The sequence below is a fragment of the Nerophis lumbriciformis genome, linkage group LG02, assembly GCF_033978685.3.
Source record: "Nerophis lumbriciformis linkage group LG02, RoL_Nlum_v2.1, whole genome shotgun sequence".
NCBI classification, from domain to species: domain Eukaryota; kingdom Metazoa; phylum Chordata; class Actinopteri; order Syngnathiformes; family Syngnathidae; genus Nerophis; species Nerophis lumbriciformis.
In genome coordinates this window covers 4,657,555-4,680,390 of record NC_084549.2, presented here as the reverse complement: position 1 = coordinate 4,680,390, position 22,836 = coordinate 4,657,555, and the positions used below count along the sequence as shown (strand labels likewise).

Genomic DNA, 22,836 nt, shown 5'->3' with positions numbered 1-22,836 from the left:
TGGTCAATTGTACGGAATATGTACTTCACTGTGCAATCTACTAATAAAAGTTTCAATCAATCAATTAATCAATCAATCAATTAATCAATCAATCAATCAATCAATATGTTCCCCATACTAAAGTGTTACCATGTTTATTTACTGGTGCACAAAATGAACTTTTTTCAATATATATATTATATATATTAAAAAAGTGCTGCGCGTGAGTGTGTGCGTGCAACAAAAGGCTCCGCCTCGTTGACAAAGCGACAGAGGAAGAGGGGGGGGGAGGGAATAAAGTGCGACACACCCCTCGATCCTGGCAGGAGGGAAGCAAGCAAGAGTCCATGTTTACCCGCCGTTTAAGTCCACAACACTCCAGACTCCACTTTCCTCCCTCCAGGAAAACTAAAACCCTCACCGACACCGGAGACCGTGGACTTAAGTTTTGTGGTTCATTTTCATTTTTATTCCTGGTCCATATGGGAGCTAATTTGCGACGCGTGTAGCCCGCGATGCTGCTTCCGGGTTGCGCCGCTCCAACTGTCACTCAGCATCCAGCGGAGGTAAGTAAACATGCTAATAAAGTCTTTATTTACACATACTAATGTGTTTATTCAACAACAACTTTTAACGCCTCTCCCGGCGACTCTTCGTTGTCTCACATAAAAATAGACAACTAGTAAAAGTTTGTTGCTTAAGATGACTTCCGGTAATTGAGTCAGTGTTTACGTTGAACTAATCACTCAATTAGCGAGCACCTGTTGGTCAAATAAAGCCGTTGTGTTTGCGTTTGGACGGACACTTTTCTCTTCTTTCCTCTTTTTCACGTATTGTTGCCTTTTGGTCGTCAAGAAGTGGAGCAAGAGCGGGAGGGAGCTTCTATTGTTTGGACATTGGAAGGTGGGCGGATCGATACAAACATTCATCGTATCGATATCAAGGGAAGTAGCAGTGTATGGTCGATATTTATCGATATTCATCACTTCTTTTTTTTTTTGTTTATTCTCCGTAACAATGTGTTATTAGCAGAGGTGTGGACTCGAGTCACATGACTTGGACTCGAGTCATGAATTTGATGACTTTAGACTCGACTTGACAAAATGTAAAAAGACTCGCAACTCGACTTAGACTTTAACATCAATGACTTGTGACTTCACTTGGACTTGAGCCTTTTGAATTGACATGACTTGACATGATTTGCTACTTTCCCCAAAACCCAAAGATGAAAAAGTTATTCGGGAGCGCTCCGTATTTGTCATTGTGTACTTGTCTATCAGCGTTGCGTGTGTCAGCTGGTGTGCTCTCAGTACAACAGCCAATCAAATTAGATCTACTTTGTTTTCATCACACAGCATTCATCCAATCAAATTGCAGGACAACCAAGGAAGAAGACATGTCCAAACCACACGCCAGTGAACAAAAAATGATACCTAAAATAATTTTGTTTGGGTATACAAATTACGAGGTGGTCAACACAAAACGGTTTGCAGTATGCAACACATGCGGTTCGAAAATTACTGATGGAGAGGCAACAACTTCCAACTTCGTCCGGCATTTGAAGTTGCACAAAGAACGGTAAGTTTTGAATGTAAGATAACGTTTATTGGCTAAGTAACGTGACTTTTATTTGCTGTGTAGTTAAATCAGTGAGGCTGTAAACTCACTGCTAACGTTATAACGTTATTGCAAACACGGGAATCTGTTGCAGTTCACTACCTTATTCATACTTTTTGTTCAGTGATTTTTTTTAAGCAGGGTTACATTAGTCAATATATCACACGTAACGTTAGACGGCGGTCAGCAGCACCGCGTATTTTAGCCACCTAAAAAAAGACAAAAATAGTCAAAGGTCAGTTAAAATGTATACTATATTATGAATATGTGTACCATTTTAGCTAGCTTTCTGACATACTGTTGGTTGTTTACCTCAGTGGTCCCCAACCACAAGGCCGCGGCCCGGTACTGGTCCGTGGATCGATTGGTATCGGGCCGCACAAGAAATAGTTTTTTTTTCTTTTCTTTTTTTAATTAAATCAACATAAAAAACACAAGATACACTTACAAGTAGTGCACCAACCCAAAACAACTCTCTCCCCCCTTTTTGTTCTGGGCATTGAACATGAAGACTCTTCCTTCACTGTTCCGAGTGGCCATGAGAGTCTTGGCAGTGCCTGCCTCCAGTGCTCCAGTGGAGCGAGTTTTCAGCCATGGTGGCATCATACTACGCCACCATCGTGCACAAATGACTGACAGACTCTTGGCTAATTTGGTCTTTTGCAAATGCAATGCAGCATAGGGCCCTGACATATAAAAAGTACAACTTTTTTGTTATGTTCACGTATATGTCATGTTTTTTCAATGTTAACACTTTTGTACAAATAAGTACATTTGCACTTTATTTTTCAATGTGTTTGTTCTGTAAAGGAATGAGTTAATGTTTAAAATGACTGGTTAATAGTGCTATTATAAAGTGCAATGTCAGCACAATTTTCTTTCCTGCAATTTAAAATGCACTTGTTTTAATAAATACAGCGTTTGAAAAGCATACACAATCTGTGTTAATATATTAGTCTGTGGTTAAAAGGACTTGAAAGGACTCGAAACTCAAAATGCAGGACTTAGGACTTGACTTGAGACTTTCCAGTCTTGACTTTGGACTTGACTCGGGGCTTGCCTGTCTTGACTCGGGACTTGACTCGGACTTGAAGGCAAAGACTTGAGACTTACTTGTGACTTGCAAAACAATGACTTGGTCCCACCTCTGGTTATTAGTGTGTTTATATCGATACCTTGTTGATGTAAATACGTTTGTGGACACAGAGGGGCTCTCCTTTACCAAAGGATTTGAATTAATTGGAATAGTTTCCCCTTTTGTTCACTTATTCTACACCACAGGTGTCAAACTCAAGGCCCGGGGGCCAGATGTGGCCCGCCACTTCATTGTATTTGGCCCTCGAAAGCCTGGAAATATGTACGAATAAAGTACTGTAACTTTTCTATTTTTTTTATTGACATCTGGCATCAGACATTGCTATCTATTGCATCATATTTTCATACATTTATTGGTTTATATCCCAACAATGCCACCACTCCCCCCAAAAAAGAGAAAAACAGCAACAAAACAAAACAGAGTAATAATAATATTAACAAATAAATCAATAAAACAAGCAAATATGCTAATAATAAGTTTATTTAACCATGTTGTAACAAGCAAAACATTTTGTATGCTGTAAAAAACAAACAAAAATTAAAGCTGCAAGCAGCGTTGGTCGGGCCCGCGTATTTGGCAGGTGCTAGTCCTAAGTGTCCCAATACTTTTGTCCAGTTTTAGTCCCAAGTGTCCCAATACTTTTGGCAAGTTGTAGTCCTAAGTGTCCCAATACTTTTGGCAAGTTGTAGTCCCAAGTGTCCCAATACTTTTGTCCAGTTTTCGGCCTAAGTGTCCCAATACTTTTGTCCAGTTTTCGGCCTAAGTGTCCCAATACTTTTGTCCGGTGGTAGTCATAAGTGTCCCAATACTTTTGTCTAGTGTACCTACCTTGTCTGCATTGTGTGGGCACGCTGGTGCTTCCTGATTTTAAGCAGCCATCTTAAAAAAACAGCAGCGCAGCAGCATCAGCGCAGCGGGTCTTTGAAGGGTCATAAAATCAAAACCGGAGCAGGTATTAAAACGCTGTTCTGTTATTTTATACACAAGGGTTTAATCTCTCTCCTGTGTTAGTTTGAAGCCGAAACGACAAACGCGCTCAGGGGAGATAGATTTTGAAGAAAGGTGACCGTTTTTTTACAAAATTTGAAGGGGGAATAGCAAACTTCCTGTTGATTTTTGCTGGGGGTTGTCAATTTATGAAATGTAGGCCTAAGTGAGACCTACATAGAGGTTTTTGTTTCATGTCTCTCCGACCTTCCCAGTGGGAGTTACAGGCAGTTTTGTCAGTTTTTTCATCCGAGGAGCAGTTTTTTGTGCGTTTTAATAAAAAATTGCGCTAGAGCACAATTTTGAGATTTGGGGTTAGGTTTTTTTATTAGATCACAATTTTTGCCAGTCCTGATGTGTGTGTTCAGTTTGGTGAGTTTTGAAGCATGTTAAGGGGGTCAAATTACAGCTCAAAGAGGCAAAAGTGACTGTTTTTAGTACTTTTTTTGTCTTGAAGGGGGAATTGCCAACTTCCTGTTGATTTTAGCCCGAGAATGTACTATTATGAAATGTAGGTCTAAGTCAGACCTACATAGAGGTTTTTGTTTCATGTCTCTCCGACCTTCCTAGTGGGAGTTACAGGCAGTCTAGGTTTTTTTTTTCCCCTAGGGGGCGCTAGAGCGCAATTTTGAGTTTTGTGGTTAGTTTTTTTTAAAAAAAGGCAATTTTCGCAGGTCCTGCGAAATATGGTGAGTTTGCATAAGGACTCCCCTTGGGAGTCCTTATGCAATGGGCCATGCGGGCCCTAAAAACACTGCTTTTACTGTAAAATTCCAGTTTTTAAAGTAAAATTTTAAGATTTTTTTTTTTGCAACTTGTGTAAATTTTTATATATATATATATATATATATTATATTACACACACACACGTATATTCATATATTACTCAGTTAAATGCAGCCCTCCAGAATTTTACTGTAAAATTTACATTTGTTTTTTTTACTGTAAATAAAAAAACTGCCATCTTACAGTAAAATTTTGGCACCTGAGCTGCCAGTTTGTTTTTTTTTTGTATTTTTTTTTACCGCAAATGAACAACTAGATTTTTCGGTGTATTACTGTAATGGCACAGCAGTCCCAGAAAACATGGTAGTGGTTTGCGTTTGTGGGTACTGTAACTTTGTATTCTTTTCTTTCAATTTTGGGAGACATAAATAAATGTACTCCATGTAATTGCAAATGATGTTAACTTAAATAGTGTTTAATTATGCAAAAATATATTATGATACATTCAAAACTATTTTTTTTTAAATAGAAATAAATATTACTAATAATGATTTCAAAGCTATTTATCCATCAAATTGTGCAATGTAAAAGTAGCAATAGATTTCATGGTAAAAATGTGAAATGTACTGTTTTTTTTACAGCATTTTTCTCTAAATGAAAAAAACTGTACTTTTTTTTTTTTACTGTAATAAACTGTGGTGCCGTTTTGGCATTTACAGTAATACACCGAAAAATCTAGTTGTTGATTTGCGGTAACAAAAACAAACTGGCAGCTCAGGTGCCAAAATGTTGCTGTAAAATTGCATTTTTTTTTATATTTACAGTAAAAAAAACAAATGTAAATTTTACAGTAAAATTCTGGAGGGCTACATTTAACAATGAGTAATATATGAATATATGTGTTGGAGCCTATCTATAATTATTTCTTTCTTAATTGTTTTGACAATGAAATCAAATAATGCCAATGATGATGTTGATGAATTATTGGATGTTTAGATGAATTATGATTGACTGGTTGTTTTCAGCTGCTCACGCTCCTCCTATGATTAAGAAGACAGGACAGCTGGGTGCTCCATTTGTCTGTCATGTTGAAGGAGTGAGGAGTGAAACAGTTTATTTACCGCTAAACAAGTTATTTTGATTATGTTCAAGTCAACCACGGAGAATATTTTTTGTTTGTGAAAATCAATTATAATCATTTTGAATCTAGAAATATCTCCGCGAGTGCTTATTAAGAAATTTAGTGAGTCATAGACCTCCTCCTCAGGACTACTCTATCTTTATACCGGTATATATTTTTTTACATAAGTTGCAAAAAATATCTTTCAATTTTACTTTAAAAACTGGAATTTTACAGTAAAAGCAGTGTTTTTATTATTATTATTATTTTTTTTTTTTACAGCATACAAAAAAATTGAATAAATGGAATGGACTGAAAAACGATACCACTGTTTTTAGCGGTAAAATTCATGCAACAGAGCTGCCAGTTTTTTTTGTTTTTTTTTACATAAAATCTTGTTTCAATGTTTTTTTTAATGTTTTAGTGTCTTACTGTATATGGGAAAAAACAGTAGCAAAGTTGATTTGATATATCCATCCATTTTCTACTGCTTGTCCCTTTTGAGATTATATATACAGGTAAAAGCCAGTAAATTAGAATATTTTGAAAAACTTGATTTATTTCAGTAATTGCATTCAAAAGGTGTAACTTGTACATTATATTTATTCATTGCACACAGACTGATGCATTCAAATATTTATTTCATTTAATTTTGATGATTTGAAGTGGCAACAAATGAAAATCCAAAATTCCGTGTGTCACAAAATTAGAATATTACTTAAGGCTGATACAAAAAAGGGATTTTTAGAAATGTTGGCCAACTGAAAAGTATGAAAATGAAAAATATGAGCATGTACAATACTCAATACTTGGTTGGAGCTCCTTTTGCCTCAATTACTGCGTTAATGCGGCGTGGCATGGAGTCGATGAGTTTCTGGCACTGCTCAGGTGTTATGAGAGCCCAGGTTGCTCTGATAGTGGCCTTCAACTCTTCTGCGTTTTTGGGTCTGGCATTCTGCATCTTCCTTTTCACAATACCCCACAGATTTTCTATGGGGCTAAGGTCAGGGGAGTTGGCGGGCCAATTTAGAACAGAAATACCATGGTCCGTAAACCAGGCACGGGTAGATTTTGCGCTGTGTGCAGGTGCCAAGTCCTGTTGGAACTTGAAATCTCCATCTCCATAGAGCAGGTCAGCAGCAGGAAGCATGAAGTGCTCTAAAACTTGCTGGTAGACGGCTGCGTTGACCCTGGATCTCAGGAAACAGAGTGGACCGACACCAGCAGATGACATGGCACCCCAAACCATCACTGATGGTGGAAACTTTACACTAGACTTCAGGCAACGTGGATCCTGTGCCTCTCCTGTCTTCCTCCAGACTCTGGGACCTCGATTTCCAAAGGAAATGCAAAATTTGCATGGTTGGGTGATGGTTTGGGGTGCCATGTCATCTGCTGGTGTCGGTCCACTCTGTTTCCTGAGATCCAGGGTCAACGCAGCCGTCTACCAGCAAGTTTTAGAGCACTTCATGCTTCCTGCTGCTGACCTGCTCTATGGAGATGGAGATTTCAAGTTCCAACAGGACTTGGCGCCTGCACACAGCGCAAAATCTACCCGTGCCTGGTTTACGGACCATGGTATTTCTGTTCTAAATTGGCCCGCCAACTCCCCTGACCTTAGCCCCATAAAAAATCTGTGGGGTATTGTGAAAAGGAAGATGCAGAATGCCAGACCCAAAAACGCAGAAGAGTTGAAGGCCACTATCAGAGCAACCTGGGCTCTCATAACACCTGAGCAGTGCCAGAAACTCATCGACTCCATGCCACGCCGCATTAACGCAGTAATTGAGGCAAAAGGAGCTCCAACCAAGTATTGAGTATTGTACATGCTCATATTTTTCATTTTCATACTTTTCAGTTGGCCAACATTTCTAAAAATCCCTTTTTTGTATTAGCCTTAAGTAGTAATATTCTAATTTTGTGACACACGGAATTTTGGATTTTCATTTGTTGCCACTTCAAATCATCAAAATTAAATGAAATAAACATTTGAATGCATCAGTCTGTGTGCAATGAATAAATATAATGTACAAGTTACACCTTTTGAATGCAATTACTGAAATAAATCAAGTTTTTCAAAATATTCTAATTTACTGGCTTTTACCTGTACATATGTATTTTTTACATAAAATCTTGTTTCAATGTTTTTTTTGTTAGTTTTTTAATGTTTTAGTGTCTTACTGTATATAGAAAAAATTGTTAATACATGCAACCATAACTCAAAATGCCGGACATTTGAGGCATTTAAGAAACTCCGCCCGGACAGCCCCGCAAAAGAGGCGGAGTTTCTTAAATGCCTCAAATGTCCGGCATTTGGAGTATTGTTTACACAACGTGCAGTACGCTACTTAATATGTCCGTGTGGAAACTCGTTCGGTACACCTCCGCACCGAACCGAAACCCTCGTACCGAAACGGTTCAATACAGATACCGTTACACCCCTAGTAGTTAGTAAGAAAAGATGACGCGTTTTATTGACGAATATTATTTCCAGGCTTTATTCATAAAATAATGAGTTTGACACCTGTGTCGTAGAAAGAGTGCATATTTTCCCATAAGTTGTTTACATTCAGACAAGGCAAGCACAAAAATATCTTTCGTGGAGGTGGCCAACTTGATTTCCGACCTGATAACTGGAACGCTCACAACTCGGTTGTGACGTCCTTCCGAGCGCCGACTTTTAACTTCCGAGGTAAATGGAAGTCAGCATAATACAGTATTTTTCGGACTATAAGTGGCCGTTTTTTTTCATAGTTTGGCCGGGGGTGCGACTTATACTCAGGAGCGACTTATGTGTGAAATGATTAACACATTAGCGTAAAATATCAAATAATATTATTGATCTCATTGACGTAAGAGACTAGACGTATAAGATTTCATGGGATTTAGCGATTAGGAGTGACAGATTGTTTGGTAAACGTATAGCATAGGGATGTCCCGATCCAGGTTTTTGCACTTCCGATCCGATACCGATATTGTTTTTGCACTTCCGATCCGATACCGATACCGACCGATACTGGCCTATCCGAGCATGTATTAAAGTTTAAAGTTATTTAGCCTACTTACTTGTCAGAATCATGTTGAAAAGGGTTTTAGTACTCTTGATTACAACTAGCCAGCTGAATTAGGGGAGTTTGAATAATACCCAATGGTTGGTAACAAGAAACGGACCTGTTTATTCAAGGATAAACACAAAATAGACAAAATTATACATGACAAACAGAAAAGGCATCATTGAAACTAGGGCTGGGCGATATGGCCTTTTTTTAATATTGCGATATTTTAAGGCCATATTGCGATACCCCAAGTGGAGGAGTTCAAGTACCTCGGAGTCTTGTTCACGAGTGAGGGAAGAGTGGATCGTGAGATCGACAGGCGGATCGGTGCGGCGTCTTCAGTAATGCGGACGCTGTATCGATCCGTTGTGGTGAAGAAGGAGCTGAGCCGGAAGGCAAAGCTCTCAATTTACCGGTCGATCTACGTTCCCATCCTCACCTATGGTCATGAGCTTTGGGTTATGACCGAAAGGACAAGATCACGGGTACAAGCGGCCCAAATGAGTTTCCTCCGCCGGGTGGCGGGGCTCTCCCTTAGAGATAGGGTGAGAAGCTCTGTCATCCGGGGGGAGCTCAAAGTAAAGCCGCTGCTCCTCCGCATCGAGAGGAGCCAGATGAGGTGGTTCGGGCATCTGGTCAGGATGCCACCTGAGCGCCTCCCTAAGGAGGTGTTTAGGGCATGTCCGACCGGTAGGAGGCCACGGGGAAGACCCAGGACACGTTGGGAAGACTATGTCTCCCGGCTGGCCTGGGAACGCCTCGGGATCCCCCGGGAGGAGCTGGACGAAGTGGCTGGGGAGAGGGAAGTCTGGGCTTCCCTGCTTAGGCTGCTGCCCCCGCGACCCGACCTCGGATAAGCGGAAGAAGATGGATGGATGGATGGATATTTTGCCTTAGCCTTGAACACTTGATGCATATAATCACAGCAGTATGATTATTCTATGTGTTTTGATTGATTGATTGAGACTTTTATTAGTAGGTTGCACAGTGAAGTACATATTCCGTACAATTGACCACTAAATGGTAACACCCCAATAAGTTTTTCAACTTGTTTAAGTCGGGGTCCACTTAAATTGATTCATGATACAGATATATACTATCAGATATATACTATCATCATAATACAGTCATCACACAAGATAATCACATTGAATTATTTACATTATTTATAATCCAGGGTGTGGAGGGGGGCGCCGGATGTAAGTGTCAAAAAGACAGCCAAAAGAGTTTGATATGAGAATAAATCTAAAGTTAAAATATAGGGTAGAAATGCACCCATTTGCAGGAAATGTAGTCTTGATTTTCAACATTTTCTTTCAAGGCTTGCATGTCTACATTAAAACATTCTTCTTCATACTGCATTAATATATGCTACTTTTAAACTTTCATGCAGAGAAGGAAATCACAACTAAAAAAATCACTAATTTTTTCATACGGTGTTGATGTGGAAATTTTTTGCCTCGGCATTTTGATGGTGTGGACGTGTGGCACCGAATGGAGATAAGCGTCTCGACAGACGTCACAATATTTGAACAATGATGACGAAAACTGTTGTCGCTGTCGTGTCCGTGTGTCGAAAATTGTTATGCGCTTATTTTTTTATTTGATTTTGTGCGTGGCATAGATTTGCCGTGCGCAGAGGACGCTTGAGCAGGCGCGCACCTTAGCGGCTGCGCTAGCATCACAGCTAACGTTAGCCATGCTGCTACCTCTCTGCTCCGGGAGGACGTATACGTATGTGACGTATGACGTGACAGTATGTGACGTGTGTAAGAAGGTGCGCTCGCTGTCTGTGAGAGGGAGACACAGGAAAGAGTGAGAAGAGCCTGTCGTGTAATGCCAGCAGCTAAAAGCAACTGCGTGAGAATTGTGGATGTGTTGAAGGTGTGCTGGAAAATGCGGAACGGAAATTACGGAGCAGCAGAAAAGTGGAATGTATTATTTAAATCGGTGCGTTGGAAAACACGGACCGGAGTGTTTTTTAAACTGGATCTGGATCGGCATTTTCCCATGCCTTGCCGATACGCAATTTTTGGCAAATATCGGCAGCCGATCCGATCCAAATATCGGATCGGGACATCCCTAGTATAGCATGTTCTATATGATATAGTTATTTGAATGACTCTTACCATAATATGTTACGTTAACATACCAGTTGGTTATTTATGCCTCATATAACGTACACTTATTCAGCCTGTTGTTCACTATTCTTTATTTATTTTAAATTGCCTTTCAACTGTCTATTCTTGCTGTTGGCTTTTATCAAATACATTTCCTCAAAAAATGCGACTTATACTCCAGTGCGACTTATATATGTTTTTTTCCTTCTTTATTATGCATTTTCGGCCGGTGGACTTATACTCCGGTGCGCCTTATACTCAGAAAAATACGGTAAATGGGACTCAGCATAATAAGTGCCGTTTGAAGTTTCAGTTTTGTTTTCACCTGTGTTTGTTTACCACAATGACAAAGTGGTATGTGGATGCTATTTCATGTGCAGCTTGGTTGGGATGATCCAAGGAGCGTCATCCTGGCTTTGTAACTGAAACATTTTTAACAGCATTTTCATAGCTTTAAACGGGGATAACAGGATTTCACTGCGAGCTGTGCCGTTGTGACGAGGAGAACAGTTTTCCACCTCCGAGCCGCTGCGCTATCTTCACCTTTCAAAGGCTTCAAACATCTCCTGTGTGTTGGAATAGATTTGGTGCACAACTCGACAAATGTTGAGCGCCTGTTGTCTCTTGTTGGAGGCTGTGAAGTTGGCCACGGCCGTCAGCAGCAGGTGTTTGATTCTCCTCGCTGATGAAAGGCGTGGAGTGCTCTGATCCTCTCTGTGTGGGTGTCTGTGAATATGATCTAAAGTGTGCGGGGAAAATATTCATCCTCGCTAAGCAAAGTCATTTTGACAGCTGTTGCTCACTCCACAAATCCAGTGCAGGGGGAAAAAAAGGCATAAGATGTATTAAGCCGTTACATGAGGTGCAATGCTGTGTACTTGTTCAAACTGACGAGGATCAACATTTTAGCAATCCAGTATGCTACTGAAAATTCCTTTTGATGAATCGAGTTTTTGGATAAAACACATTCTTGCTTGGTAATGAGCAACTATACTTATACAAGAAAAAATAATACATGAATGACTAACGAAGTAGTCTAATATTAATGATGAATCGCGCTAAAACTTCCTATAGTTAGTTTGACCATTTTAATAAAATAAATATTGTAAAACCGTGGCTGATACAAACGCATTTTGATAAACTTACAAAGCCTTTCTGCTAGACGCAAGCTAGCGTGCTATTTGCTGGCGAGCTAGCTTAAATGCTAACATGAATTAACAAGACGTTGATGTCTTTCCCCATTAAGAAACTGCATACCCCAATCTAAACTTGTATAAAGTGTGTGTATATCTCAATATCTAAGGCATTCACATTGAACCCACAGGGTTGTCTCGATACCAATATTTTGGTATATGTATGTATGTGTATGTGTGTGTATATATATATATATATATATATATATATATATATGTGTGTATGTATGTATGTATGTATGTATGTATGTATACACCGTATTTTTCGGACTATAAGTCAGTTTTTTTCATAGTTTGGCCAGGCTCCAGTGCGACTTATATATGTTTTTTTCTTTCTTTATTATGCATTTTCGGCAGGTGCGACTTATACTCCGGTGCGACTTATACTCCGAAAAATACGGTATGTATACATACATACATACATACATACATACATACATACATACATACATACATAAATAAAACGATTTTGATATATATATATATATATATATATATATATATATTTATATATATATATATATATCTATCTCAGAATCGTTTTATTTATATGTATTTGTTTGTGTGTGTGTGTGTGTGTATATATGTATGTATGTGTGTGTATTATGTGAATGTGTGTGTGTGTATGTATGTATGTATGTGTATATATATATATATATATATATATATATATATATATATATATATGTATATATATATATATATATATATATGTATGTGTATGTATGTTTATATATATATATATATACACACACATATGTATGTATGTATATATATGTTTATATATATATATGTATGTATGTATGTTTATATATATATATATATGTATGTGTGGGAAAAAAATCACAAGACTATTTCATCTCTACAGGCCTGTTTCATGAGGGGGGTTCCCTCAATCATCAGGAGATTTATTTTTGGATAACCTTATTAAGACATATATATATATATATATATATATATATCTCAAAAGGGACAAGCAGTAGAAAATGGATGGATATATCAAATCAACTTTGCTACTGTTTTTTCCCATATACAGTAAGACACTAAAACATAAAAAAAACCAAAAAAAAAACCATTGAAACAATGTTATGTAAAAAAAACTAAACTGGCAGCTCTGTTGCATGAATTTTACCGCTAAAAACAGTGGTATTGTTTTTCCACTCCATTCCATTCATTACATTTTTTTGTATGCTGTAAAACCCCCCCCCCCCCAAAAAACAAATAAAAAAACACTGCTTTTACTGTAAAATTCCAGTTTTTAAAGTAAAATTTAGAGACTTTTTTTGCAACTTATGTAAAAAAATATATAATGAGATATATGTATGTATGTATGTATATATATATATATATAAATAATTAGGGCTGTAACAACTAATTGATTAAAATGGATTATAAAAATAGTTGGCGATTAATTTAGTCATCGATTCGTTGGATCTATGCTATGCGCATGCGCAGAGGCTTATTTTTTTATAAACATTTATTTATAGACTGCAACATTTACACACAGCTGAGAAACAATAATCAAAAAAAGTATGGTGCCGGTATGCTGTTTTTTGTTCAATAAAATACTGGAAAGGATAGAAATGTAGTTTGTCTCTTTTATCCAATTATTAATCGAAGTAATAATCGACAGATCGATTATCAAATTAGTCGTTAGTTGCAGCCCTAATATTTTATATGTGTGTGTGTGTGTGTGTGTGTGTGTGTGTGTGTGTGTGTGTGTGTGTGTGTGTGTGTGTGTGTGTGTGTGTGTGTGTGTGTGTGTGTGTGTGTGTGTGTGTGTGTGTGTGTGTGTATATATATATATTATGTATATATATATATATATTATGTATATATAATATATATTACATTGTTATATATATTACATGTAAACACGTGAGCTTTGACTGCTGTTTACTAAACGAGGCAAAATGCCGTAAAAAAAACAACCTAGCACTGCCTCGAGGCAGCGAAAATTCCTCTAATATATTTTGTAATCGAATTACCGTATTTTCCGCACTATAAGGCGCACCGGATTATTAGCCGCACCTTCAATGAATTGCATATTTCATAACTTTGTCCACCAATAAGCCGCCCCGGATTATAAGCCGCGCCTACGCTGCGCTAAAGGGAATGTCAAAAAAACAGTCAGATAGTTCAGTCAAACTTTAATAATATATTGAAAACCAGTGTTCTAACAACTCTGTCCCAAAATGTACGCAAATGTGCAATCACAAACATAGTAAAATTCAAAATGGTGTAGAGCAATGGCAACATAATGTTGCTCGAACGTTAATGTCACAACACACAAAATAAACATAGCGCTCACCTTCTGAAGTTATTCTTCATTCGTAAATCCTTCGAATTCTTCGTCTTCGGTGTCCGAATTGAAAAGTTGCGCAAGCGTGGGATCCAAAATGGCCGGTTCCGTCTCGTCGAAGTCATCGGAGTCAGTGTCGCTGTTGTTGTCCAGTAGTTCTGTGAATCCTGCCTTCCGGAAAGCTCGGACCACAGTTGTGACCGAAATATCTGCCCAGGCATTTACGATCCACTGGCAAATGTTGGCGTATGTCGTCCGGCGCTGTCTGCCTGTTTTAGTGAAGGTGTGTTCGCCTTCGGTCATCCATTGTTCCCACGCCGTTCGCAGTCGTGATTTGAATGCCCTGTTGACACCAATATCCAGCGGTTGGAGTTCTTTGGTTAATCCACCCGGAATGACGGCGAGTGTTGTATTTGTGTGCTTCACTTGTTTTTTGACACCATCTGTGATGTGGGCGCGCATGGAGTCGTATATCAACATGGACGGAGCTGCGTGAAAAAAGCCACCCTGCCTCTTCGCGTAAACTTCCCTTAACCACTCGCTCATCTTTTCTTCATCCATCCATCCCTTCGTGTTAGCTTTTATGATGACGCCGGCTGGAAAGGTCTCTTTTGGCAAGGTCTTCCTTTTGAATATCACCATGGGTGGAAGTTTCTGGCCATTAGCATGGCAAGCTAGAACCACAGTGAAGGATGACTTCTCATTCCCTGTGGTGCGAATATTCACCGTACGTGCATTTTGTAGTCTGGTCTTTACAGATGTAAACACACAAAGGAAATGAAACGAAATATCCGCGCGCTTCTTTTTCTTCCGGGGGCGGGTGGTAGCTTACAGTAGAAGAAGAAGCGCTTCCTGTTCTATGGGGGCGGGTGCTTACCTTGGCGGTTGCTTGCGTAGAAGAAGAAGCGCTTCCTGTTCTACCGGGAAAAAAGATGGCGGCTGTTTACCGAAGTTGCGAGATCGAAACTTTATGAAAATGAATCGTAATATTAATCCATATATAAAGCGCACCGGGTTATAAGGCGCACTGTCAGCTTTTGAGAAAATTTGTGGTTTTTAGGTGCGCCTTATAGTGCGGAAAATACGGTACTCGAGGAATCGTTTCAGCTCTAAATACAAGCATGTTTAACACACACAGATTCCTTTCTTTCATGCAGACAATAATATAAGTTGGTATGATTCTGATGACTTGCATTGATTGGAATCAGACTGTATCAATCAATCAATCAATCAATCAATGTTTACTTATATAGTCCTAAATCAGGAGTGTCTCAAAGGGCTGCACAAGCCACAATGATAACGTCCACATTTCCAATTGTCCAATACCACATGAAAGTGTTTGCTTTTTGCCATCTTGTTTGTCCAGTTTCCATACTCCTTTTTATACACTTTACAAGAAATACATTGGCGGCAAACTCCACAGCTTGCTAGCTTGTGCGCACTAACTCTCTGACACTCGTACTTTGTTAGCGCAGGCAGGAAGAAGCAGGGCTTTTATTGTGAAGACGGGAACTTCGGCGCGAGAGTCTGTTGAAATAAAAAGTGCTTCTGGCCTTCCTGTCGGTCATTTTTCTTAATATCACTAAATTGGCCCTAGTGTGTGAATGTAAGTGTGAATGTTGTCTGTCAATCTGCGATGAGTGGCGACTTGTCCAGGGTGTACGCTGCCTTCCGCCGATTGTAGCTGAAATAGGCTCCAGCACCACCCGCGACCCCGAAGGGAATAAGCGGTAGAAAGTAGATGTTTGGATGGATGATCTGGCAGCAGCCAGCGTCCTCTCCCAAGACCCTCGGGTGCTGTGAATGTCAATCAAGTGACGTCTTGGTGAAGATTGATGATGGCTCATTTTTAGGTCTATTTTTTCAATGCCTGGCTGGCGATGGACTGACACACCCTCCACCGCTAGCTCGCCATCCACGTAATGCACACCCTTGTAATAGATTATTATCACTGTTAAACAGCGACTAGTATCGGACTGGTACATTACTGTTATGACTAAAGGAGGCATGGCTCTGTATATTTACTCTTCCTGGTATTTGTGACAGTTGGAGCCTTGCTCAAAGCATTTAATAACCTCCCTAGTGCTTCTTCTTAATGATAAGCTACTTCCCCACCAAAGTGCTCCTAATGGCTTCACATTAGCATTAACAGCAATGGAACTTGGAAAGGAAGCCCCACCTGCAAGCAGCTCGGACTCTCGCCAACAAGAATGCGAAAGGCTGGCCGCTAATAATGACGTCCTCGTGCTGCAGGAAACTCATGCCTGGACTCTTTCTTAGAAACTCCTGCACTCTAACAAATTCTCCTTTGCAAATATAATAATGCTCAATTAATTTGAGGATATGTACTGCATCATACCGAAGGATGTTTCTAATATTTTTGCACTCTCGCTTGACTAAATAAGGTTACCAGAGAGGAAATGTAGCTGCACAACCTTTTGAAACCAGTCGCCTTCTCTGCATTGGATTGTGTTTAGCATTTTTATTTATTTTATTTTATTTGTTTTGTCCTGTCCAGCTTCTCAGGCAAATCATATAGTTGATGTAGATGCCCATATCGGCTGTACAAATGTACTTTACAAAAGAGAAGTGTGGGTAGGGATTATGTTCGAAACCGATTCTCCCGGTTGTTCGATAAGAAAATAACCGATTCCACGGACTCTAATCCCTTTTTGAGAACCGGTTCCCGTTATCAAGACCACTATAGTAAAGAAAAAGAGTTGGTTCTTTATTCGAATCCCTGGGAAGGAATCCCAAATGGGCAATGTTATGCCCATTTGATTGTAGACTCTTACTGACACCTTGTGGCGATATGAAAATACTACGCGTTAATAGTTTGGGCACTTCCGGGTTGACGATGTTAGTCCAGTTCATGAGACAATTGAGAAGTAGACAAGTTGTGTTAGCTCTTACAAGCCTTGGAAAAGATAAGTCTGTAAGTAAACTGTTTAACTTGTTTATGTAACTCAATATTAAGGTGGAAAGTGGTTAAATTTGATAGTAAGATGTTTATTGAAAAATGATTTTTGTGCACTGTTTCAATACATGTTTTGAGGACTTAAAATGGCTGCCAGTCGTGTATTTCCACCATCGAAATAGTTTCAACTCTTGTTTGATGATAGTATTGTATATTTGTGTGAAGCTAATATTTACATATTGTGTATTACATTTCAGTATGTTAATTGAATCACATAGCTTATACATTTGTCATTGTGTGTATTTCAGTTTAAAAAAAATAAAAAATAAAAAACAGTCCAGTGCAAGACAAAAGTAAAGATAGGAAAAGACAAAGCAAGATCAACAACAATAAAGAGCCTAAATGGATTAATCTGCTTTGGAACTTTATTAGACATCTTGGATTGTTTGTTAGCTGTCTGATGCGTTTACAGCCACACAAAAAGTCGGACAACTCCAACACCACACACAAAGTGTCATTCCAGGTCGTTACACTATGATTTACCAATCAAATGTGTGCTTATTCTAGTGTCATTTATTAGGAATCTTAATTTATAAATATTAATCATGAAATGCTGTTAGTATTAGGGATGTCCGATAATGGCTTTTTGCCGATATTCCGATATTGTCCAACTCTTTAATTACCGATACCGATATCAACCTATACTGATATATACAGTCGTGGAATTAACACATTATTATGCCTAATTTGGACAACCAGGTATGGTGAAGCTAAGGTCCTTTTTTAAAAATATTAATAAAATAAGATAAATAAATTAAAAACATTTTCTTGAATAAAAAAGAAAGTAAAACAATATAAAAACAGTTACATAGAAACTAGTAATTAATGAAAATGAGTAAAGAATATTAATAACAGAAAGAAACAACCCTTTTGTGTGAATGAGTGTAAATGGGGGAGGGAGGTTTTTTGGGTTGGTGCACTAATTGTAAGTGTATCTTGTGTTTTTTATGTTGATTTAATAATTAAAAAAACAAACGATACTGATAATAAAAAAAAACGATACTGATAATTTCCGATATTACATTTTAAAGCATTTATCGGCTGATAATGTCGACATCTATAGTTAGTATATTAAATAAATACTAATAAAAATATATTTTTTACAAACAGGAAGTTGCAGGAATGTACACATGATCCCCTGCTTACATCTCATTGTGCAACATGTGAATGTATTAATGGGAACTAAATGCAATGTCTGAAAGGGGTACAAATTATTTCCAAAGCATGACCTCCACCCAGACAAACAATACGAGTACACAGTTCATGAAAAACAATATTTTTTGTTATTGTCATTGTAAGTGGACCTAAACACTTATATTAGAAAATAACCTCATGGAAATGACTGCTGTCATTTGATTATTATAATAATAAGAGAATGTTGTCTGTCTATCTGTGTTGGCCCTGCGATGAGGTGGGGACTTGTTCAGGGTGTACCCCGCCTTACGCCCGAATGCAGCTGAGATAGGCTCCAGCGACCCCGAAAGGGACAAGCGGTAGAAAATGGATGGATGGATGGAGATTGAACTTGTTATTTAGTCAGGTTTGGGACAGGTGTGCTGCTGGTGTTGCTCACATGGGCTCCACTCAATGCTCAGGGACTTTTTGCCTTTGCTCACACATGAAAAATTAGAGGGAACATTGCTGGCAACACCTTTTTGTTTTTGTTTTTTCTTTGTCCAAAACTTGAATGGTCCACTATTTTTCATATGAAGGAGTTTTAAAGTGGGAATCAAAGCTGAGCATCTGAGCGTAATGGTGTGTTTTGTAAAGGAAGAATTCTGCATTCTACCTAACGTTGTGACAAGTGCATATTGTTATGTGTTTTGTTCCCTTCCTTCCTGCCCACTCGCTCCTGTCTGAGCTCCTTGAGAGAGAAGTGGCATGTGGAGGAGGAGAGAGCCTGGCATTGTGTCTGCTGCTGAGTCTCTATTTCGGTGGGGCTGACATGTACTTGTGTCAGGAGGATGCATCCTGCTGATGCTGGGGAGGCTGTAAACTGAAAGAGATGAAGCGAGGAGGAATGACTCTGTTTGCCATTCTGCTGCATGAGCATCACTTCTTGGCTGCTGACTGGGGGGAAAGTGTTTTTTGGCCACTTTAGAATGGATGATATTGGCATTTGTATACAATAAATGTGATCTAAAGTAGTGGTTCTTAACCTTTTGGACCTCAAGGCCCAACTTTTTTCCACTACAGAGAGGCCCAGGGACCATTTTGACACTGAATTAGTAATCTTACTCTTGATTCATACTCAATAATTATATGTAACCTACTTATTTTAACAGGATACCGTATTTTCCGCACCATAAGCCGCCCTGGGTTATAAGCCGCGCCTTCAATGAACGGCATATTTCAAAACTTTGTCCACCTATAAGCCGCCCCGTGTTATAAGCCGCATCTAACTGCGCTAAAGGAATGTCAAAAAAACAGTCAGATAGGTCAGTCAAACTTTAATAATATATTAAAAACCAGCGTGATGTGGGCGCGCATGGAGTCGTATATCAACATGGACGGAGCTGCGTGAAAAAAGCCACCCGGCCTCTTCGCGTAAACTTACCTTAACCACTCGCTCATCTTTTCTTCATCCATCCATCCCTTCGAGTTAGCTTTTATGATGACGCCGGCTGGAAAGGTCTCTTTTGGCAAGGTCTTCCTTTTGAATATCACCATGGGTGGAAGTTTCTGGCCATTAGCATGGCAAGCTAGAACCACAGTGAAGGATGACTTCTCATTCCCTGTGGTGCGAATATTCACCGTACGTGCTCCCGTTGTATCCACAGTGCGGTTCACAGGAATATCAAAAGTCAGTGGAACCTCGTCCATGTTGATAATGTTCTCTGGCCGGATCTTTTTTTCAGCTATCTTGTTTTTACAATATGCACGGAAAGTAGCCAGCTTTTCTTGAAAGTCTTTAGGCAGTTGCTGTGAAATAGTAGTCCGTGTGCGGATGGAGAGATTGCGTCTTTTCATGAACCGGAAACACCAAGAAGCACCACCTTTAAAATCATCCAGGTGAAGTTCGCTTGCTAGCGCTGTTGCGTTATACGCGTGTCGCTTAGTAGGAGCCATTTTGTGGTCTTTACAGATGTAAACACACAAAGGAAATGAAACGTAATATCCGCACGCTTTTTCTTCTTCTACGCGGGCGGGTGGTTGCTTACAGTAGAAGAAGAAGCGCTTCCTGTTCTATGGGCGCGGGTGCTTACCTTGGCGGTTGCTTGCGTAGAAAAAGAAGCACTTCCTCTTCTACGGGGAAAAAAGATGGCGGCTGTTTACCGTAGTTGCGAGACCTAAACTTTATGAAAATGAATCTTAATATTAATCCATATATAAAGCGCACCGGGTTGTAAGCCGCACTGTCAGCTTTTGAGTGAATTTGTGGTTTTTAGGTGCGGCTAATAGTGCGGAAAATACGGTAAACCTTATTTTCAAGGCTTAGGTCAGGCTGATTACAAAATAAATCCTTATCAGATATACTGCAAAAGAAGGGACTCATAACAACGGATGAAAAATACATTTACATACAACTAGATGAGGCAATTCCTGAAGGAATTGCGTGTGAATGCTCCAATGCTGAAGTTGAACTGAAACGCTTAAAGGGGAACATTATCACAATTTCAGAAGAGTTACAACCATTAAAAATCAGTTTCCAGTGGCTTATTATATTTTTCGACGTTTTTTTCAATATCCCTAAAAAAAAGCTTCAAAGTGCCTGATTTTAGCCATCGTTATATACACCCGTCCATTTTCCTGTGACGTCACATAGTGATGCCAACACAAACAAACATGGCGGATAGAACAGCAAGATATAGCGACATTAGCTCGGATTCAGACTCTGATTTCAGCGGCTTAAGCGATTCAACAGATTACGCATGTATTGAAACGGATGGTTGTAGTGTGGAGGCAGGTAGCGAAAACGAAATCGAAGAAGAAACTGAAGCTATTGAGCCATATCGGTTTGAACCGTATGCAAGCGAAACCGATGAAAACGACACGACAGCCAGCGACACGGGAGAAAGCGAGGACGAATTCGGCGATCGCCTTCTAACCAACGATTGGTATGTGTTTGTTTGGCATTAAAGGAAACTAACAACTATGAACTAGGTTTACAGCATATGAAATACATTTGGCAACAACATGCACTTTGAGAGTGCAGACAGCCCAGTTTTCATCAATTAATATATTCTGTAGACATACCCTCATCCGCTCTCTTTTCCTGAAAGCTGATCTGTCCAGTCCAGTTGGAAATGCATCTGCTTTGAGTGTCGCAGGATATCCACACATTCTTGCCATCTCTGTCGTAGCATAGCTTTCGTCGGTAAAGTGTGCGGAACAAACGTCCAATTTCTTGCCACTTTGGCATCTTTGGGCCACTGGTGCAACTTGAATCCGTCCCTGTTGGTGTTGTTACACCCTCCGACAACACACCGACGAGGCATGATGTCTCCAAGGTACGGAAAACAGTCGAAAAAAACGGAAAATAACAAAGCTGATTTGACTCGATGTTTGTAATGTGTTTGAGAAAATGGCGGATTGCTTCCCGTTGTGACGTCATCGCTCCGAGAGCCAATAATAGAAAGGCGTTTAATTCGCCAAAATTCACCCATTTAGAGTTCGGAAATCGGTTAAAAAAATATATGGTCTTTTTTCTGCAACATCAAGGTATATATTGACGCTTACATAGGTCTGGTGATAATGTTCCCCTTTAAAGAATGTAGTATGAATGTAAGAATAGTTTGAATGTTGAAGAGTTTGAATTTCCAGGAAAAACTGAATTTGGTTTGGATTGATTGATTGAAACTTGTATTAGTAGATTGCACAGTACAGTACATATTCTGTACAATTGACCACTAAATGGGAACACCTGAATAAGTTTTGGGTGTTAATCAATTCATGGGAATTCTTGGGAAAGTGTTAGTTGCATGAGTGCAATGTGTTGTTGTTGGAATGTTTTGAATAGGTTGAAAAGTGTAAAAAAATGGACCATTCATTTTGAACGGGGAAAATGTCCCTGAACACTGGGAATTCTTGGACATACGGGAGTTTTTTAAAATGGTTGAAGGAAAGCACACAATTTTGAACAGGCTGAATATTTTGGAGTTGGAACGGGTTGAATCGGATGAAAAATGTGGGAATTGTGGGACCTTGAAAAATGTTGCATTCTTTTCAATGGGACATTTCATGGAAATTCGGGAAAACTGGAAGACTTGAATGAGTTGAATTGGTTGGTGCTGGAATTTTTCAAATCATTCGAGAAATGTTGAAGTAGTTAAAAAAATGTTATTGATTAATTGGAATTTCGGGAAAACTGGGAATATTTCCAGTTCAAAAAACAACTTTGTTTTGTGTCCTGATTAAGAGGAATGTTTGGATGGTGGAACGTTTGAAGTGGGTTGAAAAATGTGGATCAAAAAGGATCAAAGGATCAAAAAAGGGTTTTAAAAAAGGGAATTCTGGGAATTCCTGGAATTTTTTTGAACTTGGAAAAATAATAGTTTGAATGTAGGGCTGCAGCTAACGATTATTTTTCTATCGATTAATCTATAGATTATTTTTTCGATTAATCGGTTAATCTATAGATTATTTTTTCGATTAATCTATAGATTGTTTTTCCTTTTACCGATTTTTTTATTTTATTTAAAATGAAGAGGAAAAAATAAATG

The 22,836-nt window shown here is 39.0% G+C and overlaps 1 protein-coding gene across 1 annotated transcript in view; it reads left to right on the top strand.

The window, feature by feature from the left end:
• Window positions 1-265: 265 nt before the first annotated feature.
• LOC133577325 (C-terminal-binding protein 2-like) overlaps window positions 266-22,836 on the top strand; it is a 205,025-nt gene continuing 182,454 nt past the window's right edge. The window contains exon 1 of the mRNA XM_061931253.1: window positions 266-545. The gene's annotated coding sequence lies outside the window, so the exon portion shown is untranslated. The remainder of the gene's footprint in view (window positions 546-22,836) is intronic.